Source organism: Alosa sapidissima, chromosome 20 (assembly GCF_018492685.1).
Source record: "Alosa sapidissima isolate fAloSap1 chromosome 20, fAloSap1.pri, whole genome shotgun sequence".
In the NCBI taxonomy this organism is placed as follows: Eukaryota; Metazoa; Chordata; class Actinopteri; order Clupeiformes; family Clupeidae; genus Alosa; species Alosa sapidissima.
In genome coordinates, this window is record NC_055976.1 from 6,350,891 (window position 1) to 6,378,750 (window position 27,860).

At 44.1% G+C, this 27,860-nt stretch overlaps 1 protein-coding gene and 1 long non-coding RNA gene across 2 annotated transcripts in view; one reads left to right on the forward strand and one right to left on the reverse strand.

The window, feature by feature from the left end:
- mid2 (midline 2) overlaps nt 1-27,860 on the forward strand; it is a 97,265-nt gene that overhangs the window by 26,216 nt on the left and 43,189 nt on the right.
- On the reverse strand, nt 16,241-18,499 carry LOC121694330. The gene is made up of 4 exons (XR_006025729.1): nt 18,304-18,499; nt 17,625-17,706; nt 17,351-17,439; nt 16,241-17,167 (listed from the first exon to the last, which is right to left on the reverse strand). It is a non-coding gene; the product is annotated as an uncharacterized LOC121694330 (long non-coding RNA).

A 27,860-nucleotide genomic window follows, 5' to 3' on the forward strand; every position in this document is an offset into this window, starting at 1 on the left:
TTTCACGTGATCGGCCATGACCGGCGACCGGCCGGTCAGTCTGAGACATGCCGATTTTATGCCGGTCAAATGCACTCGCCTGCTGCAATTGTAACAACACCCAGCTGAGTTTGCAAAGTTTGAAGAAGCTAGCAACCAGGCCAACACTCAGGGCTGGACGTAGGGCTACAATTGCGTGGAATTTACCAAGCTGTCACTTCATAGGCTACGTAAACATCGCTCATCACCGCCCATCCCTGCCGCTAATTGTGTGCCCACAGCTGAACCACAAGCGCAGCTGAACGGAGATAACCGATTGCGACATTAAAAAAGAATCAAAGTTTAGCGATCATAGGCTACATGATGATAAGATGTCAACAAGCAGCGACATACAGTAGCCCTAGTAGTTCTACTCCACTTAAAATAAATACTAGAACTATTTACTCTTTAAGTTGCTTTTGACATTGTAGCCTACAATGAGGAAAACTGATGCTCTGAATACTGAATCAGCTGTCTCTGAAAGTTTCTATAGCCTAATTGATGCATTTAACCGGAATTTGGATTTAAGTTTTTCACCGCAAAACAGACGTGCGCTGTTTTTATAACAAGCACTGTTTTTATATGGTGGAGCACCTACCGTAAAACTTCAAATAATAGCCGAGTCTCAAAGAGACGCCTGTCTGGTCAGAGTTGCAAGGTTTTAGAATGTTGCATCAAGTTGCTGGTTAATAGAATGTTGCAGCTCATCTCGTCGCGAATCTTTGGTGTGATTTGGGCTTATGTGTGGTGCAGACTGCGCATGTTATGATTAGATGGCATTAAAAGACTGCGGTGGGGAAAAGCTAGAGTTCCAAATTGTATAACTTTTTTTGATGAGTCGGAGTGGCAAGTGCTGCGCATAGTTGCAGTGGAATGTGGCTGCCCAGGGCATTATAAAACTTCTCACTCTTAGACCTACTCATACACGGCGCTGAAATGGCGTATTTAGCTGTCTAAATTCGAAGCTGGGAGAGAAATCGTCGGAGATCCATGATTATTGTGTTATTCAGCACCCCTGGTCAAAAATATGTTCCCCGCGCCTGGAAGTAGGCTATGATTTGAAATGTAGACTGTTGTCAAATTTGGCAAATACAATACGGGAGAAATGATATGGTTCATGGTCTCTCATGCTGTTTCATTCGTGCCAAAGGAGGGATAATGAAATATTACGCACGTTCCACTTTTGCATAAATAATTCCGGTTTTGGTCAGGGCTGATGATGCAACTGTATTTGACAAAGGACCGATATAGGCTATTTGCTAGTGACAAAATATGAGCTTTCAGTGTGATACGATCTCTTTGTAAATTACGTTTGATTAAAACATGTTTCATCTGTTCTGGCTATCCCCGCTATTTGGATCTTACTGTATCTCACTCAATGAACAACATCTCAACATGATGATCCGTAATTGTCATCAGATAGCCTAGTCATATAGCCTAGGTGGACATTCAGTGTGTTTGAAATAATTAATTCGATAATATTTTCCATCTTTGCAGAGGAAAAGTTTGTGTAAAGGGAATTAAAGGCCTGTCTCATATAGACGCCTGTCTCTAATACTAGCCGGTGCAGTTTGGTGATTTGGGAAAATAAAAGCCCGGGCTATTATTTGGAGTTTTACAATAATCGCTATTAGCACTTCTCCTCCCCTGTGTTTGCTTGATAGCCTACTCCCACTTTTCCCTCGCCCTCCCATGAATTCATCAATGCATATGAAAATATGTTCCATGGTAGCATGTTCAAATGTATCATGAAAATTGTTCTTATATCTTTAGTTGGATATTGGATGTGAGAAGAAAAAAAATGGATGTTCCATAACAGTGCATTTATATTAGTAGTCTGTGAAATGAATGTCCCACACTGTAGTTGGCATAGCATTATAGCATATGGCATTATAATTACACTGGCATTATAGTTTGATACTGCAGCTGAAGTTAGACTTGAAGATAAATCTGTCTAATCACTGGTTACATTTTTTTAACAGCCATTTCATTATTGATAAGTTGATTACATTTCTATATTAACATGTTCTATTAAAGAAAAGATAGAAAATAACTATTTTTGTGTGCTGTAAAATGATTAGAAGAAATGAAATCGGAATCGGTATCGGCAGGTGAACCTCGGAACCGGCCCAAAAATTGCAATCGGTGCATCTCTAGACATAAGGTGATAATAAAGACAAACCCGCAGAGTTTTCCTTATTAAAGGTTACTGAAAGTCTGACCTAAACTCCCAAGAACAATTCATCCTTGTGATATACATGGCGGAAATGATGACAAGCTTCTGGTGTGGGTTGTCCTGATATGAAATCATCAGGGTCTTGCCTTTTTTATCAATATTTAAACATCCTTATAGAAGCTGATCATAGAAAGCCATTACATCAGACAAATTACTTACCAGACTATTCTTCGAATCTCCACGGATATTTTAAATATTCTCCTTTGAGAAATCGTAATGTTTCCTCAAAGTGGCATTTTCTTGAGATAACTGAATAGACTGCACACTGAACAATGACAAGGCATTTTAAGTGCTAAGGTGTTGAATAATACAATGCTACAGGGGTTTTGTCTCTTTTGCAAGATTGCTCTTCTAGATATCTATTCATTTCCCCCATGGCCCTATTAATGAAACATTCTGCTCTACAAAAACAGTACTTCTTGGGTAACGTCAGTAGAGCACATGGGTTTATAATCACTCCCATGCAGTGGGATTTAAAGACAGTCAGTGCTGTCTCTTTCAGGTACATGAAAATGGGCTAAATTCTTCCCTAGCATCTCTCCTGTTATTATCTCTGCCAGTGTTGTGCCAGTTCACAGCTTTTCTGAACTAGTTCAAGTTCAGTTCATACATGCTCAAAGTGAACAATTCACATTCAAAGTTCACAATTTTAATTCTGAACTAGTTCAAAGTTCAGTTCATTTTACTTTTTTCATGAGGTATTTTTCACACTACGAGCTAGAAATCACTATACGTTCTTTAAAGCTGCTCATTAGACATTTGCTCATGACACTGCAATTGTGGGTTTCTTACCAGGTGATGAAACTTGCAGCAGTACAGACAAGGTAGACCAGTTCTAAGTGCAATGAAATCCAGCCCTCCGCGCTCTCGTCGTTGCCTGCTACGCGGCGTTGCTATGCCTACCCCACTCTGCTGCAATTCATCACGGGTAGCGCTGTGCGGAAGCCAGTATGCTATTCAACTATTCTCAGCCGGACACTATTGCCCGCAATGCATTGCGCACACAATGTCAAAACCATTTCTGTCTGGTGATACATGATTTAAGCGGCACCAGTGAGAATACAGGAGGGAGGAACTTTCTCTCGTTGCGTTTCAAAAGAGAAAACAGATGTCACTCAGTTTTCAATGGAAAACAAATTCCAACGTTCATTTACAGTGATGTCTGCCGTTCATGACACATAATGTGAACTAATTCACGTTCAATTTCTTTATTAAAAAATGTGTTGCGTTCAGTTCAACATTTGCGAAAAAATGAGCGTGTTCAATGAACGCGTTCTTTTGAACTGGTTCACGCACAACACTGATCTCTGCTGATACAGCAACACACTGCCTGGCTGTGCTGTCACAGATGCTCCTCTAAGTAGTTTGCACTGTGCCACTTGCACAAGGCACCCCAAGGCTTTTCTGGGGTTCAGACAGGCTCTCTGGTCAAGTTGCCGCAGGACTAATGATTTGATCAAGCAAGATTATGGAAATTGGAGAGCATAGCAGTCTGATGGGCACTTGAGTCATAATGTGGCGGGGTGCTCACTTTTCAATCCCCTCTTTGGTCGCTTCGTCAGACAGGCTGGCAAACGGCATTCAGTCAAAACATGATTGCAGTTTGACTGTGGAGGCACGAGCCTTCTGCTCATCTTGGCTCACATCCAAATCTCCCATTTAATTTGGGTTGCCATAGAGTAGAGCTTTTTAACACTCAAAACCCCTCACGAAGACCCCTCTTGTGGCTCAAATAACAAAAATAGATGATTGTCCCTGCTTAAAAATCATAATCTCAGTTAAAGTGGAAAGGTTTTATAAAGGCTTTTTTCACTATAAATTGTGTGATGCCATCTAATCCAAGCAAGTCTAAATAGCAAGAAGTATGTTTATCTGCAATAAAATGCATGCTTTCATGCCAACCAAATAAAACTAGTTTTATAAGCATTTTAATGACCTACCTCCAGGTCAAAGGCCGGGTGAGTCAAGGTGACCATATGTTTTTTGCCCTAGATGTTAACCCTAGGTGGTCCCATATTTCAGCCAAATTCGCACTGCCCCAGTTTGTCATAAAAATGGGTTCATTACTCCCACATACAGAGTGCAGTGTGATTTTGTTTTTTCCTTTCCCTCCTGAACTGGACAACTAAGGGTTTAGGGCTGTACCTGGGGCTTTTGGGATGGGAACACCACAGAAATGTTCTGTCTGGCCGCGTTTTTGATGAAATGTCCGGATGCAGGGTTTTCTCTTGAGTCTCCCTGTGTGTGCTGAACATATGATGCAGTTCAGCGAGAGGCGTCGTGAGAGAACAGGCTCATTTGGTCAAAATCAATATCCATTCTGATCAGGGTACATAACCCTCTCGCAGACTATCGAGTCTAATTGGCAGTGCATCTGTGTCTAGATAAAGCTGCTAAATGCCACAGAATACCACCCTTTCATCGATCGTGTCAGCTTCGGGGCGTCTTATTTTAGAGCGTTTTGCTTTGTGTTCATGACACCTTTAAAGATGTAATTAAAGCGCGCGTAATGCATGCGTGGGACCGAGGCGAGGTGTGAATGTGTGAAGCCCACACTGCCAGGCACGGGAAGTCGGTAGTGTGTGCGGAGCCAAAATGGCCCTTTGAGGAGAATCATGTGGCGTTTCTCAGCGCTCTCTCATGGCTCTGAGCTGCACCACCAAAGGCACTTCAGACGGTGCTGTCGCACCACGCATTGTGGTAAATGGTTAATCCCAACTCCCTCCTTTGTTGTTTGTTTAATCTGATTTTGATAGCAGCATGTTTGCACTCTCCCTTTCAGTCTGTGTGTGAGTACACAGTTTTAGAGAGACAGAGTAAGAGAGAGAGAGACAGAGAGAGAGTGTGTGTGCATGCACGCGCATGTCTGAGTCATTTCTCTTTTATAGGACACCTTGTCCATTGCTCAGCTTTTGTTGTTGTCTTCAGAAGAACCAAATACCCTCCAGTTATTTTGTGTTCAGTTAGCTCATAAAGCACCAGATTTTCCTGCTCAATTTAGCCGAGTTGTGGGATAAATCCACTGTTGTTTCATTTGTATTCCCAGCTCATGCTGCCGGAGCCAGAGTCTCCTGTTTGTTATCATTTATGCGAGGAGGAAGCTGGTCTGGAATCACATCTGCTAAAGAAGTCATGAGCTACATGGTCTAAATGAATGAGGCTTATGAAATTACTTGAGATGTACTGTACATATATAAATAACTAATCGCCTCGTAGAGGAGCATAAATGAGAAATGGATTGCATGTTTCCTTGTCTCTCTCGGGCTAATTGTAGTAAATTAAATTTTCCGTCGCTGAAGTCATTTCACATCTTGGCTGATTTGGCAGACCACCCTGGCGGAGCTGAGCCAAGCATTTCAGTGCAGATCACAGCGTATTGATCAACATGCATGGATGCATAGAAACATGTTCATCCCAGGGGGAAATGGTTCAATTCTTCATTTCTGGCTTGATGTAATGGATTGGATTTACAGCACATCTATAAAATGTATAGCAGATCTCCCCAGTGGTAAAACACACAGACAGGCTGACAATGTAGGTTATCATCAGAAAAACATATGACCACGGCTGTGGCAGGTTTCCAGTGCCTGCAGTAGATGAATGCATGTGTTTGTGTGTTCTATATACTCTTCTGGACGAGTGGTGTGATAACAAAATAGCAACAAACAGAGAGATGGAACAGATAAGTCTTTATTTTAGGACATTGCCCAGCCTGTGTGTATGCCTGTGTGTGTGTTTGTGTGTGTGTGTGTGTGTGTGTGTGTGTGTGTGTGTGTGTGTGTGCCTGTGTGTGTATGCCTGTGTGTATGTGCGTGTGTGTGTGTGTGCACGCATGTGTTATGCCAACCTGCACATTCTTGTTCTGCACTCTGCTCGTCGGGCTGCTGCTGGTTTTATCTGCTATCAACTCCCTCTCTGCAGACCTGAGAGAAGCAAAGGTAATGAGATTAGTCTGGAACGTGTTTACACATTCTGATGCATATCAAACAGAGCCTGCTCCACCACACCAACACCCATAACCCCCAACCACGCCCACCCACCCCCTGGCCCCCCGGCTGCACATGCATGATCCGGAAACGGTCAGAAACACGTGGCCCGTTTACCATTAGCCAGGACCAGTGCGCTGACCTTATTGTAACTGTTTAAGCATGCATCCCACGTGTGCGCACTGTACTCTCAAAGCTCTGCCTCCCATTGCAGCGTGCCCATGCATGCTAACTACCGGCTTACGTATGATATCCACATACATTAGGAGGTCATCAGGGGAGTTCCACACTTCAACTAGATTTGTTTTATCACTGTATTCCTTTTTTCTGAGGACAGATGGACTGCTTTACTAATGTTTGTCTTTCCCATTTGACTTGACAATGCGTGTCTTTGTGTGTCTTTCCTATTTGACTTTGACGCCGACTTAATAAGCGGGTAGAGCATTTTTTGTTTATAGACAAGAGCTCTCCTTTGACATGTATGACTCTGGCAGGTGTTTAAATTGATTTAGAAGTGCTTTGATGAGGCCTGTATAGATCCATCTTAAGTAGATAAGGTGGACTGACATCCTCGTAAATCCCCATAGACAGAACTCTCATTATTTTCAGTGGTTTCTCACGTTTTACTGTGACCGAGCACCACACACTAGGCTTTAATGATCAATGTCTCTATTCAGATGCCAGAGAATATGACAGACATGTAGCTCAGCATAGTGCGAAGAGGTCAATCTATTACAAGCAGCCAGACCCAAAAAAGCGGCTATATTATTTAAACTTTGACAGCTGGTCGTTACCTCAGATTTGTCACTCCAGTAAAACAACCAGTGAGCATTCTCATAATGAGAGTAGAGGATCTTAATCATAGTTTGAGGCTGGACTTCAAAACAAACTGCCTCGTGTCTTTGTCAAGAAGCCCATTAGAGTGTAATGATTTAAAGCGATTTTCCTCCTTCTGAGCTGCTTGCACAAAACATCCCTGCTCGGAGACTTCACCTTGTGTCAGCGCGTTAACAGGACGTAGCGGCCCAATCACAGGCCACTGAGGCTTACGCCACCAAAGCTTAATTGTTTCGACAGGCCCCAGGGTTGGCTCAGTCCTGTGTCATCAGCCAAAACAGTCCATTCAGGCCATATAACAACAAACCTCTGCCTAGTGCAATCATCTACTCTTGAACAGGCGTCCGCCGGAATCGCCCCTAGCAGGACTTGTTGCGCCATTAAAAACTGCCGTGATTGTATCCATTTTGACAGCTAACGACCGGCACTTAGCTCCAGCCCACATGAGGCGTAATCCACTCATGCAGAACATTGCACTGCGACAAAGAGGGAGCGCTCTGGCCACTGCTTCAAGCCCTGCCTCCTTTAATGTCTCTGTAGTACATTTGGACGCTTTGTTTATTGATTGGCTTTCATGTATTTTGACCAGACACATTTTCATTTTTCATTTATTGATAGGCTTTTGTGTATTTTTATATTTGCCAAATCTGTGGAAACAAAAGTCTGTTTGATTCCTATGAATTTAATCACTGTATGGTCTCCTGGCTCTATTATGGTTCTTTACAGCTCTCTGTAGATATCAGTAACGCCTTTGATTATTTTTTATTAGACACCCCCAGACTTGATTAATTTACTCTCTGAAATTACCCCATTTAATATTACCAGCCTCACTCCAGTGGATAAATTGGCTTTCAGGAATGCATTATTTTTTAGCATAGATATTGCATGCTATTTAATCACAGAGAAGTAGTTCATTACTATTTTCTCTTTTTCAACCAGCAATGACTTTAAAACTCAGATTAATGTGATTATTGAGTATGGGTTTTGATGTCTTTTTCAGTACATTTCCTCATACTTGTGTTCAATTGCCTACCATAACAAATGATAAAAGAAATAAGTACTTACCATATATTCGTTTTAGATGGACCTATATATTGAATGTGAGAAACTGCTTTATTACATGTTAGAAAGGCACCAGTTAGGGAGTGGGGATTAATGGCTCCTACGGATGATTGATGAGATGACAGATGACTGACTACCCTTACTTCTGTTATTCATGAACACAGCAGTCAGAGAATCTCATCCAAAGATCATGTCACAGTATATAGCCTTTCGAGAAAGCACCTGGCAAGGAGCAGACATGAGAAGGTGACGAACTATAAAGGGAAAACGAAATTAAATTCATTCATCACCACAGATTTGGTGCTGCTTCTAGCTGGGCTGTTTGGTGTTCTGTGTGTGTGTCTGTGAATGTGCCTTCTGTGTGATATACTATTTACACACTGTGTATATTTACCAGAGCTTATATCAGAGCAAATGCAACATTGTGAAGAATACCACACTGTCCAGGGCAACATTGTGTTTACGTTTGAAGAGAGAGAGAGAAAATGTTTGAGAGGAAAGCTGACGGAGCCTGCTGAGGAGAGATTGTTCTCAGCACAGTGTTGTTACAGAAATACCCACCTCTGACAAGAAAACAGCAGGGTGTTTAGACACTGTGCTAAGACATCCACAACCACTGGAAGCTGAGAAGGAAAAAAAACCTTACTGTCTATCTCACAAAAACTCGCATGCAGAGTGCTCAGCCTGTGGACGTATCAGTATCGAATTTGTGACTTCAGTCTACAGCACCACCGAATTGGCTGCTGCATCGCCTTAAATTCACCAGCCAAAACATCTGAGGAAGCGGTCACTAAACATCTGGTAGTAACAAAAACAGGCGTGGAAAAACCCAAGAGTTGAGGGTCATTTGTTGTGGATTGCGGCATGTATGGGGAGGTTGGGGTGGGGGGGTGGGGGGGGTTAACGTGGGAGCACTTGAACGAGAGCTTTCCATGCTTGTGATGTGGTTTAGTCCTGACCTTGAGATGAAAGTGAACGGGAGGTTTACAAACACAGCAATAAAGCTCAGAGGCTCCATCTGTCTCTGCGACTCTCTCATGGGCCGGGGCTCATTGTGATTAAATGCTGCGCTCACAAAGACAGACGCCTTTGTTTCCTTGGCATTTTTTCAAAACAAAAGATTGACCCCCCCCTCCCCCTCTCTCCTCTCATCTTAATGGCCATTGGTATCATTTATTCGTCTCTTCACTCGTTCCTCTGAAGCGGTGCGGATGTGAATTCGCTTTCATGTTGTTGTGCAGCGTGACAAGAGCGCATGACGGGACTTCTCTTTTTTATTTTTCATTCCTCTCTCCTCCCTTCTCCTGCTCTTGCCATACAGTATGCAGTCTGTCTGAAGCCCTCAGCGGACTGGATGAGAGGCAGATGCATTTCCCCCGCATCCTCTCTCTGATGTGTGGATGATGATCTGTTATGTAAGCGGCAGCTCTCATGTAAGCCATTCTATTGCCGCTGATAAAAAAGGGAGAGAGAGAGAGAGAGAACAGAGGAAGAAATGAAAAGGAAGAATGGGAATCTCTCCCATGGTCCACCGTGTTCCCTGTCAATGCGCATTGTACCCTCATTCTGTCAGGCAGCCTTTGTCTCGCGGAGCATTAATCAGCAGCCGTTTCTGTCGCTTCTGCTGTGAATGCGTCACGTTCATCCAGTTTCGTGCAGGACAGAGATCCCATTCTTGGTGTGAAATGGAATGAATTCCTCATCTGATGATAACGGAAAACAGTGTGTGTCCTTCGAAAGCGAATGGATGTACACTGACAAAAAAAGAGAAAAATTGGTTCCACATTTTTTTTATTATTACATAGTGGACATGTTAATTGAAAACTTCACAAAACAGCTCTCACTGAATGTGTTATGAGCTTTGACAGTGCTGGAGTCTGCAGTCTAAAAAAAGAAAAACATCTTTTCTTTCTGCTCCTCTGAATTTTAGGCAGAAAAGCCTCAGAACTGTATTCTTTGGTTGGTGATTTCTTTGGTTTTGTGGGGGTGTTTTCATCCGCAACAGGTCGTCAGTCATTGATTTATCAGGTGTCCAGGAAGTTAGACAAGACGCACCAGTCACAGGTGTTCCACCCAGACCACAGCATGACTCAGGCCATAGTCACAGTTTGCATTGTGTAATCCTGAGTACAGTCAATGGCAAATGCATATGGGGGGATTTCAAAGCTAAATGATACTGACAAAATGAGTGTTACATTTCACTCATTCAGTCTTCAGTGTTCAGACTCAGTCTTCAGTGTTTTTGTATCAACTTTTTTATTTGACTTGGAAAATTAACTTGGAAATTTTTCATCAATTTGTTATTTACATTTTTTTTACCAGTCCAAGCACCGAAACGCAGAGGCACATACAATTTGGTGGGCATGTAGCCCCACTAAGCAAATGCACAGAGAGAGAGAGAGAGAGAGAGATCCAAACACAAGCCTAGACATAGGCCCACACCCACATACACATACACACATATTCACAAATAGGCACAAACAGGCACAATGGCAGTGGACACATTTTTACGCACACACACACCTTGGCACATTGGCACTCACGCATGCACACACACACACATAGGCACAGTGGCAGTGCACACAGGTTTTTACAGACACAAACACTCATATAGTGGCACACACACATATATATACTCACACACACATTCATTGAATTATGAAGTACTTTGAACAGTACATTACATCAACATGTGGCCATATTATGTACCGCTGCAGCACATCAAGTTTTTCTAAAAGTGTGAGAATGTGTGTGAAAGAGCAAGTGAATGTGAAATGATAAAGTGACAACTTTCAGTGAGACCAAGAGTACTGTGATCAAAATTCTTAAACGTAAAAATTGCAGCTCTTCAGTTGCACACAGAAAACTGGTTATTCAGGTCTTCACAGTAAAAAAGTTCTTCATCTGATCAGTGTAAGATTCAAAGCAGAACCTTCAGCAGCACTTCTATAGGTATGAGTGTAGAACCGTTTTTCAAGAGTGTTAAGGAAGGTTTATGTTGTGAATGACCATGTGAGACTGGTATGTGGTTATGGGACATTCCTGCCCTGAGTCAGCTCGGGTCATATGGTATGTTTCCCTGTAGGACTGAGGTGACCTTCTCACATTCAGCATCTTAACTGTGAAGTGTGAACAGTGCTGTGTGTGTGTGCGTGCGTGTGTGTGTGCGTGTGTGCGCGCGCGCGTGAATCTGCGTGGATGAGAGAGTGTGGGTGCATGCGTATGTATGTTTGTGTGAATGTGTGCTATTTTTAGTGATACCAATTAATTTGTTCTTTTGTCAGTGGGTTCGTTTACTTGCTATTCATATTTGCTATTGCATTTGCATACACTAGAATAAAGCTTATTTTACAGCAGATGGGTCATTGTGAAGAGTACTGTACCATACTGCCCGGTGCTTCATCACGTTTATGTTTAAGATGGCTCTCATTTGTTGGAAAAGGTTGCGCTCGAGCTCACTCTCCGAACTTGACATTTAGATGAGGTTATAGTTTGTTCACTCTCCGTCTAGCTGCTGTGGGTCAGCCTGCGCTTGTATGTTGTCGGGTTTGCTTTTTCGCATGGTATGGGTAGGAGGAGCCGGTTTCCTGTGATTGTCTGGCTCTCCTCTCTCTCCCTCATTTCTGTGAAGTTGCCTATGAAAGCCTGGGCTTGTACGGAGCGCTGCCGAGGGTAGACTACTGCTGTGAGAAAAGCTCCGACACACAACTCTCCGGCTACTACGGTCTTATCTCGCCATTTCCTTACTTCGTTTTGGCGTTGTTTTCCAAGATGACAGAGGAAAAGAATGTTCGACATTTAAAGCTGGTAGGTAATCCCAACCGTTCCCATAGCAGGCTGCGTGTGTGTGTGAGTGTTTCTGTGTGTGTGTCGGTGACCGTGGCTGTTTTGGTGAAGTATTAGTAAAGTGTGTCAAATCCAAACCATGTAAGCATTCACTAGTGGAGGATCTCAAATCAAATAATTATTCCTTAGCTACAGCGGACGATATGAAACGAGAATTGAATAGCATATTAGTATTATAGGTGGATATCTAGTCGTAAACTGACTAGGTTATGTTGACACTAAGTTAACCTAATTATAACCCTACCAACTTTTAATAAATCGATTAGTGTTTGTGTATGCTTACGACATCTGAGTGAACCCAGATGATCCAAAGCTGGATATGCGCTCATGTTAGGCACTGGCGCTATGGCAGTCTTGCTTTGGTGTCTCACGCTGGACTGTAGTTACAGCCTCCAAGCAATGGACTTCAGTACATTTTACAGTGGTATTGTAGGCTACCCTCGAGCGAAGGGCCATTTGACTGACGCAACCCATGAACACATTTATTTTAAAACGTTCAGTGAAAAGGGGTTATTGTCTCGAAGAATGTGTGCTCTATCGCCCCGTGACAATGGAATGTGTTTCTGTTTTTGTCTTTTGAAATGACACTTGTTTAAATCGTAGGTAGCTAAGCCTATTACATTTCACCGATTTGCTGTCACATTTTCGCGAGTCGGACTCATACTGGCAAATTATTAGCAACGTTTTTCATTCTCTCTTCCATATGTCTACTGATGTCATAACCCTAACCTATACTTTGCATTTCCATTACGCATGAAATCCTAATAGCATAACGCTTGCGAAATGAAAAAAAAAGTTTCTGTTTTGTGACCTATGTTTTCTCTGCTGTTACTCGAACCACAGTGGATACACACAAAAAAGCAGGTGTTTCATCTGTCAGTAGATCTGCCAAATATATTGTAGGTTGTTCAAGTTACACATATTATACAGTGCCCCTGCATCCTGCATCGGTTTAGAGGTAGGGGGTCCATCTAGTTTATTTCAGGATTTTGAAATGGGCTTGGCAAGCTAAGTTGAGATGGTTCTAGAGAAGATCACTATTGCCCTTACCTTCACAATTCTTTTTCAAGTCTTTACAGTTGATGTAGGCTACTATGTGCAGCAGACATGATGAAACAGGAGGGACATTTTTGTGTAGCACTGTTTTATTTTATAAAACAGGCCCTATACTCAGTGTAGCAATGTTATATGTTACTAAATAGTAGGATTTCTGATTCTCCGGTCCGTATTTTTAGCATAGGCTATCTCCTCTGTCACAATGTCACATATAACTGTTATTGGTTAGGAATATTTACTCATTATGAATAACCTTGCATGCAGAAACCATTTTCTAAGGTCTATTGATGGCTATTGTTTAAGCAAACTATGTAGTAGCCTACCTCTGAATGTTGCATTTAAGGTTATTTAAATGACATTTAAAGGTTTGCAGTATTTTCAGGGATTACAGAATTGATCTTAAATCGATGTTCAGTCAGTCCAGTTACTCAGTATATAGCCTGTTGTACATGGAAAGCCATGCATGCCCATTGGCTGGGTCAGACAGGTTATGTACTGTATGTCTTGTGTCCTGGTATCGCCCAGAATCTGCAGAAACACAGCAAAAACAAACCCCACAGCCGGACAAGGCAAGACAGGTCAGAGCCTGCGAGCTGAAATTAATTTCAGTTACCTGTCATTTCTCATCTTGATTGCATGTCAACCAGACCAGGCAATAGACACTATAGATCAGAATAACAGACCTATATTTATTTATTTTTTTATCATTCATAGTGCTTGTTCTATTTTGTTTTGATTTCTTTTTTGGTCTGGGCTACACTGTTAAACCTTTACTCAAAATCCCTCATGGGTGAATGTTAATCAGATGGGTCTCATAATGCCAAGTGAATAGCTTTGTGTTGTGGCAAATGGGATGGCACAGAACATCACAGTACTCCCTCAGAGAGTGTGACCCAGGGTACAATGCCTTATGCTCCTCCCACAAAGATATCACACAGTGACAAAAGCAATGGCTGGAAAGATTTTTTTTTTGTGAGATTTTTTTTTCTGCAGTCAAGGTCACAGAATTGCCAAATACACTTTACACCTTACAGCTGGAGCTTTAGAATAGCAATATCACCCGAGAATAATCTCATGAGTCATGACCAGTAAACCAGTGAACTAAATCTGTTTTGGAGATAGCTCCCTAACACAGAGAAAAAGCAGTGCTTACTTCTAGGCTTAATCTATTACTGTAGTTGTGCGCTGGCATGTTGGGATAGGACTAGTAGGATTATTGCAGAAAGTGTTAAGTCCTTAAATTCTTTCAGTTTGTCATGCCAGCCGTGGGGCAGCCGTGGCCTACTGGTTAGCGCTCTGGACTTGTAACCGGAGGGTTGCCGGTTCGAGCCCCGACCAGTGGGACCGTGGCCCTTGAGCAAGGCACCTAACCCCTCACTGCTCCCCGAGCGCCGCCGTTGTAGCAGGCAGCTCACTGCGCCGGGATTAGTGTGTGCTTCACCTCACTGTGTGTTCACTGTGTGCTGTTTGTGTTTCACTAATTCACCGATTGGGTTAAATGCAGAGACCAAATTTCCCTCACGGGATCAAAAAAGTATTTATACTTATACTTATACTTATACTGTACTTATGCCACAAAAGTATTTACTTGCCATGAATGCAGATCCCTTTTCTCCTCTGATCATTTGGATATCTAGGAAGCTTCTAGTTTTCTGCAAACGACAGCAGTTGCCCATTTAAATCACCTTTTAGCATTATAATGTGTGTATGTGTATGACTAGCGCAATAATGCTTTAGTCAGCAATAGGCCATAGGCATTAGTTCAGACCACCAGTATTAACAGATTATTTTGACTGGAAGCCCATCAGCTTTCCAACATCACAGCTTAAATAGGTAAGGATGATGCCTCTTCCTTTTGTCCCCGAACAGTAACAGACTATTGATTTGGCCACTGAGTTACAGCAAGCACAACCTTTAGAGTCAACATAAATCTCAGATTCCACATTTTAAGATCTCAGCCAGCTCACTGAAATGGTTAGAGTATTGATTAGATGCTTCACAATCCCATTCCACCATCACATCCATTCATCCACATCAGCTGTGGCTAATAGGTGTTATTTAGTTGTGTTAAATAACGGAATAGCATTTAGCAGTGCAACGAGACTCCCCATGACCGGAATTCTTATGCTGTTCTTATGCTGACCCATACCTGATGGGTATTGATGAGAGCGCTGTACAAATCCTATTTTCTGTAGAGGAGCAAGGTAGCATACATATCAACCAGTGATCATATGATCAGCCAGTTCAACCTAATGAGCTTGAGCTGTTTATGAATGAGCTTGTGCTCGTTGAAAAACTGTGACTGGAGCTCCAAGTCATGGCTCCATATTACCCATAATGCTTTTTTGTTTGTTTGTCACAGTGGCTCACCATCAGCAGCTTGTCACTGTGGCGCCGTGACAACAGCTTAGTCTGCACCTATGGCATCAACTGTCAGCTGCAGCAGTCAAGATATTTCACAGTTCTATTTATGCCTGCGCGCATACTTGGCATATCCGATGGCACTGTTCTGAATCATCCCAATGTCACACACAAAAAATAAGAGACTGTGTACTGTAATCCCACAAGCAGGCATCGCTCTCCACTGCCTGTACCTGATGACCTCACATAGAGCTTCTACAGAAGGCAGCCGAGGCTACGCATGAAATATAGGGATGAAGCAGTGGCGTTTTCAAGGGCGCCATAATCTAGCTGTGAACTGGAGGGGGACCGTGTCACAGTGCTTTCCCCAAATCCCGAGTGTCCTAATACGTCCTCAAGAAGCATTTTCACACTTCAACCCCACCCTAGCACCCCCCAGCACCTCACCCCCACCCGCCCCCACGCCTGCCTCAGCCCCAGTGAGGCACCCCCGCTCTGCAGCGTGTCACGTCCACTCAGCGAGCACTCGCGCTCTCAATCTCTTGCTTGTTTGCACTCTGTCTATTAATTTGGAAGCCAAAGGAGGGGGGAAAGCAGATGGCTTAATTGGATTTTCTGCTTCCCTTGATTTACATTGAAATGCTCCCTGGACTCGGGGATGAGTGGAGCGAGGGGGGCCAGCGACTACAGACAGCGATCCTGCACACAGACACTTGACTCTCTCACTCCCCAAAGTGCCGCTGCTGCTGCTGTGCTAAAGGGGATGTTGGTGGAGGGGGGGTTAGAGAGGGGGGGGGGGGGGGGTTGCATCCACCGGCCCCGAAAAACTCCAGCTGCACTCAGCTTGTTTTAGCTGCACACACACCAACCATGCAGGAAGTGGCCTCGGGGCACCTTGACTCGGCAAAACTCCAAGTCCGGCTACCCATGGTGCTCTCTGTTATTCCACGTCCACTCTTTAAATAGTAATGGGGGAAAAATCACCCATTCATTTTTCATTCATTTTTCATTTTCATTCCATTCACCCGTGCTGCTTGTTAAACATATCCAGCGAGCTGAACACAAACAGCCCTGTTTTTCCTGCTCCAGTTTCTTTTTTTTATGTAACCAACCATCAGTTTGACACCCCCCCCCCTAAAATGGAGCTCGTGCAACAGCTCCGAGGCAGCAGGAAGCCGAGGGGGCCAAAGCCGGTTCCACCTCTGGAACTAATTGGCCTCGTGGCCCCGCGCTGCTTTAGAGGCGGAGGCCCGGCGGGAACGCGGGGTCAGAAGTTTCCAGCAGCAGCCCAGGCCGAGGCGGCTCCCGCTGTGGCGGTTTCGGGACCAGCTGCTGTGTGCTCCTGCAGGGCCTACATGTGCTTCCCATGATCTCACCTGGCACTGGGGCTCATCACTGCCGTCAAACACACACACACACACACACACACACACACACACCCGCACACATGCACACAAGACGACACCCACAACACACGCACACACACACACACACACACACATGCACACAAGACAACACCCACACGTACACACTGGTCCATGCACACACCCCTGACCCCAGGCCTTTCCCATGGGAGGAACAGAGAGGGAGAGAGAGAGAGATGGAGAAAGTAGAGAGGAAACAGAGGAAGGGGTGAGGCATGGAAGGGCCTTTCTAAAACAAGCACACGGTCATACGCGTAGGCTCTGTTCTGTGCCGAGAGACTACCTTCATTGCAGCGCATGCAAGCAGAGACCTCAGCACTCAGACACAAATCTGTCAGCAGCTGCGGAGGGAAAAAGAAAGGTGGAACACGCTTTAGAGATGTTTGTGAACAAAAATTAAAACCACAGTGGTCGCACACACACACACACACACACACACATACATACATACATACACACACAGTCTTAGTTATGACTGTAAACAGTTCAGTTGTTTAAAACCCTAGTGAGGCCAGAGCACTTACATTTGTGGCTTCTGACTGCCTGACTGTGCTCCCTACTGCCAGGAGAACTCTTTTCAGCATTAGTCTCCACGCCTCTGACAGCACTCCAGCTTTAATGAGGTGAGATGAGTGTAAGTGTATTGTGGGAGCCTCAGCCGAGTCATCAGTAAATGTCACCATTTACTTTGGCAGTTTAGCGCCGACTAAACATTTATGATATTAAGCTTAGACAAGCATAACGCAGCTTGAAACATTCTTGTTGGCCTAACCTCCCTGCTACCTTATGAATATTTACCTTTGAAAGGAGAGGGGAGATCAAAACTGCAGACCCTCTAGGAAACCAGAAAGATCAAGATCCTGTGTCCAGAGGGGAGTGTCTGAGGGAACAGATGTGGTTTGACCAAGCTAGTTACTGGCCAGATTAACTCGATCAATTGGTAAAAAAAAATAGAAATTGAATTGTGGTCAAGTCAACTTTAATTATATAGCGCATTTCACACACAGAGGTCATTCAATGTGCTTCACATAAACACAAATAAAACAGGAATAGCTAATAAAAGCATAGAAGGGCAATAGTCAAAGAATATTTTATAGAATAAGGAATTATAAGGTTGGTACAACATAGAATGTAGATTTAGCATCACCCCTTACCTATGTAAACAAATGTCAGCCAACTCAGAATTGGCAATGGCTTAGTATTATAATAGTACAAATGATTGCATCCGAGCGCACAAGATAATTCATACATTTTGTTGCTCTCGGCACAAGAAAACTTTCATATCAAAGGTTTCATATCAAATGTCATTTCATGGTCTGTGAACTGATGCCTGTCTCTCAGATATTAAACAGAGTATACTAACAACCGCATTATGACTTGCACATCGTGCTCGTCTTGTTATCAAATGGTATGATAACACAAATGATATCTGAAAGGTTTTGTTCTCATCCACTCAAAGGCAGAGACGGCTACTCACCGGTTTCAGACAGAAGCATGGCATTCACTGAAGAGTTTAGTCTCCATTTCTCTGAGCGTCTCTTTTTATATCTTAAAGCACTCTTCAAAATGAAAGCAGCTCATTTGCATGCATGAGACTAGAGAGAAGCATGAAAGTGATCTCATCACTGCGATTCTTAAGATGCCCCTCATTGAGAGAGAGTAATCAGGCTTGCCTCCAACCCAAAGCCCCCAAGAGCTTCATCAGTGCTCGCCCTGCATTTGTTTTTGTGCCCCCCCCCCCGCCCCCAAAATCCACCAGGATTGCACAACACCAAACCTGTGTGCAATGCTGGATGAAAATAGAATGGAATGCAATCCGAGAGAATGGCTGCAACTGTTTAGCCCCACATGCAGAACATGTCAGTAAAGGAAGACTCCACTCCAGCATCCACCACCCGTCTCCATCTGGCATCACTCACAACGGGACATGAACCCGCATGACCTTTGTCAGTTTTGTTAACGGCCTGCACAAACTCACACCTGGGGGAAGTAGACATGTTTACTTTGGCCGGCAGTAAATATTTTTGCTCGGTTTTGACAGTTGAATCAACTCTGATGCTTTGTGTTTGTTTTTGTTATCGACTGGCCTTTCGGAACCGCCGAGAGATGCCACAAAATGTGTTTGTTTTCTATTCCTGCATGATAAGAATGACATCACATCCATGAGCTCTTAGCTGTGTTACAGACATTCAGTACAATAGTAGGCATGTACAGCTTAGTCAAGATTACGTGCAACAGAAAACGCAATTTTAGTGATAATATGACTATATTGGACAACAAACTGGCAAATATCAAAGGCCACTGTACGAGATGCGGGAAGGGACATGGAAAAATAAATGCTTGACATTTCAATGCACAGAATAGGACCAGGAAAAATCAGTGGCTGCCAAGGAAAACAATGGAGTACTCCCCCACCCCCATTCCTTTAGAGGAAATGCCAAACATTACAGCTGTGTATTAATAGAATCTTCTGACTTTCAGGACTACAGTTGCGTCACATCTCAGGGGTGAATGAGAATGTTTCCATTTCGTTCTCTGACGCCGTGTATGGATTGATTACCTTGTAAAACTTCAGAAGCACTCTTGACTTATTTGTATATGGCTTTTTGGGAGGTAAATGTTACCTGGGGCGATAGTTGATATTCAAGTGAGGTGCTTCAGTTTTATACCTGGTGAATATATATGTGATCTTCCAGGTGTTATTACAGCGAAGGGGACCTAGTCCTGTTCCTATCAAGGACATTGTAGCCTAAGTTATATCGTGCTCTTCCAGATGTTAACCCTTAAAGGTGTAGGTTTTTGAACATTCTAAGTTCCGCAACAATTGAAGGTTCTAAAATTCTATGTTGAATTCAATGAACCCAGATATTCTTTAGAATGTTCATTTCTCAACATTCCCGTCACACCGGTGTGACGCTTCTCTATGAGCAGATGAATGGGAGAGTAACTGCATACTGTCAGTGGATCAGTCTTTGGGTCATTTTAAATATTACATTAATAATTTACACCTTTTTTTACCACTTCTGAAGACAAAAATGGAAAGTGTCTGATAAGAGAACTGCACCTTAGAGGATTCTAAGAAGAGGATTTTCTGGTAATGGAGATAACTAATGTGCTTTCATCTGCAGCACCCATCAACTCATCTGCTGTCATTTACGGCCTGGCTCTGATCCAGTTTGTAGAATAATCTTCTCATCTTGTCAAATCTTGTGTCATTTGGAACTTAGAGGCTGCTGTTAAGGTCACGTTAGGGACATGCTTGAGCTCTTCATTTCAGTGTGCTTATAAACAAGTTGATTAGATCAGGTAGTGGGTTTTTGATGAATGGACTTTTCATGCTATTTTTCCATTGTGTCAGGGAGTGAGTTTCTTGTTAACAAGGGGATCAGAAAACGCCTGACTAAGCGGATATAAGGAATTGTTGTGAAGGGCTTGCCCAATTATTAAGGAGTGAAAATGCATTCCATGTAAGACTTGTTATAACAAATATGTATATACCATTTAGCATGGCCTATTTGTCCAAGTCAATTGTTTGGACCAGTGGGAAAGTTCAGGGCACAACAAGGAACTTTGGGGTTCACATTATGTATTCCACTAACACCCTACAGTATACGCGTGTGTGACATCTCAGTTGTTAGATTGCATGCAGCCTCACCCTGGCCATTGGATTTGCATGACCATGGCTAATGCAGTTTGCGAACAGAGTATTTGTACAAAAACCCATCAGGCTGCCACTTACACTGCAGATTAGGCTGCTTTTTCAGAAGGTCGGCATACAAATTAGCATATTTATGGGAACGCTGGCATAAAGGTAAGCATTAGTTGCATATTTCCTGTCAACACATTTTTTTCCCTGAAAACATGGAAATGAAACAAGTCAAGAAATATTTTCTGTTGGTGCTAGATAAAGATGAAGAGATAAAGAACTGGCATGAAATATCGTCTTCATGCATATTTTTATGCTTACATTGATCAGATATGCATGCCAGCAATATACTGAAATGAATCTCCATAATCTATAAGGTTACTTCCACTCTTCCCATTTACAAAAAACATTCATTTCTTACAATCGTGGTCAATAGGCCAAGTTACCACTTAGCTTGAAACTGGAAAAAGAAGCAAACATCACTGAGAAGGATATGCAGACAATTTTAATCACCTGAAGTTGTGTATCACTATCCACCCCTTAAAATGTGAAGGCCAGTGTAATGTAGGATCATTCTGCTAATTTTTTTGTTTTTGTTTTGGGTATGTTAAAGACGTTTGTTGGAAAGTTGTCCTTTCTTCTATATGGATATAGGGCTGGATAAGATATGGTAAAGCATAAGTAAATGTACTTACTCTGATTTTATAATGTATTTATTATATAGAATATTTTAGTTGCTTGCTTGATATTAGTATCTCATAGATTCTCTCACCATTAGTCTCTAACTGACACGGTGGATCGCGGTTAGACGGCATTTTCTTTCTGTACTCACTGCGGTTTGAGAAGCCTTTCTCAAAACCTTGAAAACCTTTCATGTTTTGATGAGAGGCTAGTCACGTTTTATTTATTTGAGCCCTCCTCCAGACAAAGCCCGGGGAAAAACCGTTGCCTGGGTCAGTTGTCCGCATCGGGGACACCCAGCCAGTGGGGTGACACTTAGCAGCTCTCGCTTTCTCCTGGGCGCACGGCGCCTCTTTAAGCCGCGCTAAATATCTTATGAGCTTTTGCGCTGCATTTTTATCCCCTTTTTTGTTCTCACCAGAGCAAATGCACATCAATAATGGAAGAGCTATGGGGTGAAGGGAGAGCACGGCAGCGGCATGTTGTGCGAAGGCATGATAAGACACTGCTCGGGCTAAGAGCATTAGAGAAAAGGACGAGACGTTTGAGGGTATTAACGTTATTGTGTTCAGCACACCACTGGTTCTGGTTTGCCTACATCTGGGGTTCTGTAGGTGCATAGTTAAATTAATGTAAAAAATAGAAAACCAAAGCGTGTTCCTGATTTGAGGAAATCAAAACACTGTGGTAAAAAGCGGGGGGGGGGGGGGCAAACCTGTGTCCTTATGCTGCTGTTGCCTCTTTCTTCCCTTTGCGTCAGTTTCTTTTTTTAATTGTTTTTGTGATTTCTAAGCTCATCAGCACAACCATCCAACCATGCACCATCATCAAATTTGTAATTCAGGATGCTTAGCTTGAATCGAGTCACAATTGTCTTGTCTGCATTGGGAACTTTTTCGAGTTAAGTAGAAAACTCCTCAGAAAAAAACTCCTCATTCACTCCAGAAAGCAAAGGACTACACACTAGTTCCCCATCATGTTGGCTCCCTCATCACAAGTGTCATGGGCTCTTTGACCTCAATCTCAGCCTGAAGCCAGACATGTTGGTGAAGTGTATTTGCTCAGGGGAGAACGGAAGGCAAAGGCACTTGGGGCCAGGCCCTGGTGCTCGGCTGCCCCGTTAAAGGCCGAGAATGTCGAAATGGAAACCAGCCCAGAATCACCACTGTTTACATTCTATGAATAGAAATTGCATGTTTGATTAAACCAAGCACCGCGTCGGTCAAAGGAAGGGAAGTGGAAACGGCTGAATGCCCGCCAATGTGGCCCCATGTGTTTCAATATTTTCTCTGACAACATTGAGTGGACACTTGGCCCCCACAGTGGAAAACTCAAAATACGGCATGACCCGTTTTAATTTGCTACCTGATCTGAGCTGTGTGCCATTATATAACATTTTTGGGCTGGGACTGGGCTTCGTTTAGGTAGGCGGTTCCTGGGGCATTACTCAGTTTTGCCCTGCCTTGTTTACCTTTTCACTGTGCCAGAGAAAAATGGGATCATATTTGCAGTGGATTTAAAGACTCTCTCTCTCTCTCCCTGGAACTGCGATAACCAGCTGAGTGTACTTACTGTTGCACGTCTGTGTTCCTTTGACTCTTTCATCCTCCCTCTCTTTTTTCTCTGTTTTTTCTTTATCTCCTGCTCTTTCTTCCTTAAGACCAAAGCTTTCACACAAAAATAAATACGGTTCCCTACCACTCGACGGAACACGCAGTCTGTGGATGACAGCCTTTGGGTGAGGCGTTCTCCCATGAGACCTGTGGTGGAGGAAAGTTGTCTGAAATGGTTTTCTTAGTCCCAGTGAAAACCACAGCATGTTTTTAACTATCCCCATGAAACTGTCAGTGAGAGCAGCCTGACAACTCAATAGCACTATCACCATATCCACAATCCTCGGAGGGCAAATCAGCAAGCTATTTAAACAGGTTTAACCTATTAGTATTGTCTCACCCAGCGAGGCCTGCGTCTGACATGGCCATTCGCTTCAAAATGCTTATTTAATTAGCCTTCCAATTCTGTTCCGGTGGAATAATCTAGTAATTTGTAATTAGTGTCCATAACCTTTTGTTCTCATCTGAATATGTGAGGAATGTGTTTTGCATACCAAGAGCTCCAGCGCTGTCCTGACTCAGCCGTGACCTTGCATCTGTTTTTTGTTAACACTTATCAATGTGAGGAATGAGAGCTCTGCTTGTCCCAGATAACTTGAGTGCTTCTTAACAGTTGTGCATATGTTTACTGTCCCAGAGAGCCATAGCACGAAGGAAAGGGAAAAATGGCTCACACAGTCATAAAATACATATGCACAGGATGATTATCTCTGTTTAAATATAGACAGTGTGTCGGATTATTTGTTCAAGGTCATTAGGTGGCAGGGAATGGAGATGCGGCTGCGGGAGTTAACATAGCCCGTGGTGATCTGCTCACCGTAGCTGATGTTACTGTGTCCTCCAGCCACAGACAAACACACCTGCTCGCATGTCCAGCTCAGCCAACCCCTCCCTCCCGAGACAGGCCTGCCGGTAAACATGCCCCGCAGGCGAACCCGAGCACCACAGCGGCAGAGGACGCGGTGAATCACTGTCACTCACTGCGTCCAGGCGGATTTATTCTCCTGAGCCACTGCGATTCTCACACCACAAACACATGCAGCCCTCCCCTAAATCCCTCTCAGTGGGATGCGGTTCCATCTGACTGGCCCAGTTTCTCTGTGTGCAATAATTAGCCGCTCATCCAGCGAACCCCCCTTCTCCATCCAGTGGGGAGGTGTTACACGGGGAGCCAGAGGGCTGTTTGAGCGGAATTTGGGGCGATAGGTTGTGAAGGCACGAATGTTTGGCACCCATCCCACCACCAGGCCCAGCTTTGGCTCCAAAGCCAGCTTAAGCTCTCTCTGCTAAATGTGAACTAGCTACAGCGCTCTCTGCTTTTCCTCTCCTAGCGCCCACACAGCCACCACTGCCATTCAAACCAGGGGTCCTTTAGCTCTTCTCCACCCGCCATTGGCAACTGTTTCAGGCAGCTGCTGCCTATGTGATCCCTGTCTGAAACCCACCCATCCAGCTGCACACTGACAGCAGACGGATGACTCAATTACAGCAGCGGGGCTGGGGCGTGGGTCTGACCCGCTGGCCCACCCGTCTCTCTCCCGGGCCGGACACTAATAACCCGCAGTCGTGCTCCCTTGACGCCTCCACACTCGCTCGAACCCTCCTTCGACTTCCTGACAGCCACGCAGTGAATAGCCCGTAGAGTTGCCAGGCTTTTACCAGCCATGTGTGTCTGGCCGGTATATATGTAGACGGAAGTGTGTGTATGTAATGTGTGTAGGCCTGGGAGGTTAGCTGATAAAACATGTACTGTAAGTGTGTCAAAGCAGCTAATGCCCATATCTCCCGTCTTTGAGAGGCTATGAATTCATTGGCATGGACTGTCCTAAAGGATTCCATAAGTACAACAGATTGCTGTTACTTTAGCATCAACTATTCATGCGTGTTGGTGTGGGTATAGCTGGGGTTTAAAAATACGCTGTCTAAGTGGATTTGTGTCCACCTCCCTGAAAGCATGCGTGACGCTGGCCATTTAGTTTCGGGGGACGGGGGGTCACATCCCACCCCCCATTATTATTGTGCCACAATAATTCAAGGAAGAGCTGTCTGACCAGTTAGTTTTACAGGCAAACTGTACCAATTGTTTGGACAAGGCTAATTGTCATTGTTGCAGGCGTGCCATATTCCGCGGTGACGCACACTCCTGTCTGGGGCTAGACGCTGGTGGAGAGAGCCTGGCATCCCAGGGGGATTTTCTTTTGGGTTAAATAAAGCAACAATGAAAACAAACAAAAGCAACTCAAACCAAACATGCACGTTTGCTTTTCTTTTTTCTTTTTTTTCCAGGCCGCTAACCCCCCCCCCCCCCCCCCCCCCCCCCCCCCCCTTACAAGGCTGGGATTTGTTAGTCGATGACCTGAGAGTTGCTCACAAGCCAAAGAGACACAACAAGCTGTCTTGCTTTTTTGTCTATTAAATTAGCCTGAAATAGCCCCTTTGTGTCTGTGCCAGCCTGTCTCCTGCGGAATTTGCCATGGCATTTCGGTCCATAAGCGCATGAAATGATAGTTCAGCAGTGTGCCCAACTTTCCTATTAAGCTGTGGAATAGAGGTGGCAGTGTTCAGTCATAAAGCCATGAGTCAGCCATCACATTAATTCATTTTCATCTGATTTGAACAAAGTCAACATCAAAGGACAAGTCACACAGTAATCAACATAAGAAAGGATCAAAGTGTTGACTCCCATAAACAGTGTGTGTGTGTTTGTGTGCTTGTGTGCGTGCGTGCGTGCGTGCGTGTGTGTCTTTGTGTAACCACATTTGTCTGTGTGTGCTTGCAAGTCTGTCTGGAGGTAAACACAAGCAGACACTGTTTGCCTGCCATATGGGGCCTTTTACCTTAATCTGATTAAGTGGAGAGGGGCTTTGGAGCCATCTCTCTTCTGAGAATGATTGCTCCTCTCTCTCTCATCTTCTACACACACACACACACATACCCCCCCCCCCCCCCCATACACACACACACACACACACACACACACACACACACATACACGATTCTATTACATCACTCCTCCCCTGGCATCACCAAGGCACCATGACAGTGGCTCTTTAATGAATCCAGTCTATTTACCTTTGGTCACACACGCAGAAAATCTCCATCCCCCTCTCTGCCTATAGATCTTTGCTAATGGCATAGAGTAGACCTGAGCCACTGGGGTCACTGATGGTGACCTCTCATTTAATAGGCCAAGGGCAATGGGGTCAATCCCTCCCCCCTCCCCCCTCTCTCTTATCTCCCCCCTCCCTCGCCTTATCAGATGGAGGTAATTGGGCCTTTAGTGGCCAGTGGCGGCAGGTAGTGGGGAGGTAGCCAGTGATAAAGAGTTGCATGAAGCGGCTCCATAAATCACTGCCGATGCCAAGGTGAAAGTTAAAGAAGGACACAGCCGCCTCTTATCACAATCATATCTGCCTGATTGCCTCCAGGACATTATTTATTTTCTCCTCTGGCCAGTAATGAATGTTGTTCCCCCCAAACACTTACTCATCCAAACCTCTAATCTTAAGGCAGTCTGAAAGTTGGATTGGACAATTTGTGGCTGTGCTTACTCTTCTTGAAGTCAATAAGTTGTTTTCCTGCAGCTTTGTGTAACCAGTGTCCTTGTGTGTGGGTGAAGGTAAGAGAGAAGAGAGATGAACAATTTCTTACTCTTCAGACGTTCTGGTCAGTTTAATCTCCCTGACATTACAGCTCTGTGTGTTTGCCCTACAGGCACACAAACTAGAACATCTGAACCGATAGATAGATAGATAGATAGATAGATACATACTTACTTACTTACTTACTACTTACATACTTCCTTCCTTCCTTCACTACAGGCTATGATTGCCTTTCATAGGCTTTCTTGAACTGAATTTGCACAGCTAAATGATTCGTAACACTGAGAAGCCATGAATCTTTTCAAAAGCAGGCCAGCTAAATAGTCACATTGGTGTGGGCACAAGCACAAGAATTTCACATATCAATTTCACAATTTCACATATGGATACAGTTGAGCAGAAACAAATGAAGTCCTTTCAAAAAGGGTCATCGCAAGCTCTTCATCTTGCATCTCTCTCTCTTCCATTCTCTTTGCTGCTTTCCACTTCCCTCTCTTTCTGTCTCTCTCTCTCTCTCTCTCTCTCTCTCTCTCTCTCTCTCTCTCTCTCTCTCTATAAATATTGGAAATGCACAGTGATGGGTCATAGCTCAAGCCCTTTCCTCTCGTCGTCCTCCACCGAGCGCCTGGTCTTGAACAGGCTGTCTGGGCAGGTTCCAGGGCAGGGCAGGGCTGATTAGACCGGGGCTGGATGTAGGGTGAGCCAGCCACAGACAGGCTGATTTATGCCTCTCCCCTTCAGGCCCATTCATATCCATCAAAGCAGAACCACACAAATCAGCCAGACACTAACTGGAGCAACAAGCTTGTGCTGACTTCTGGGGAGAAAAATCTGATGGGGATGAAAGAAAAGGGAAGGAGTGCAGTTAGTCTGCCCAGATAAACATATTTTATATGTGTGTGATTTTCTTTATCTGTTTATCCATCTGCCCTTCCACGTGCTTCTGTGTCCCTGTGTTCTGTGGTGGGGAATGAGCATTTGGCCTTGCCGACTGGCTGCGTCTCTGTGGTCATGCCTTGTCGACTTCCTGTGTCTGCAGAGGTCACTGTAAAGGTCACTGCTCTGGTCCTGCGTGTTTCGCCCCAGAGACTGAGCCCAGCCAGAGCACAGCTGGTCCTCTGGTCCTCTCACTGTCAGGACATCGACAGCATCTGCAAGTTACATGTGTCGGTTTTCCCATGATGCTGAAACAACTGTCAGTGTGTGGATGTGTTGTGTGTTGTGTTGTGCCTATCGTGAACTAACCCTTTGTCAGATGTGAGGCTTTTCCCCAAACTAGTGGATTATGGACAGTGTTCTTGCTGGGCACGGTGCTGCGTTGACTTTTCTGTATGCTACTGCAGTTACGTTGCACACTGAATAGCAGGCAAGCTAAATTCATGGCAGAGAAATGGATCGGATGCGATTCGTCAATTAGTAGCAAGTTAAAGTCAGCAATTCTGGGTGATGTAACGTCACAAAACACCAATAAAATACCAGAGAACTCACCAAG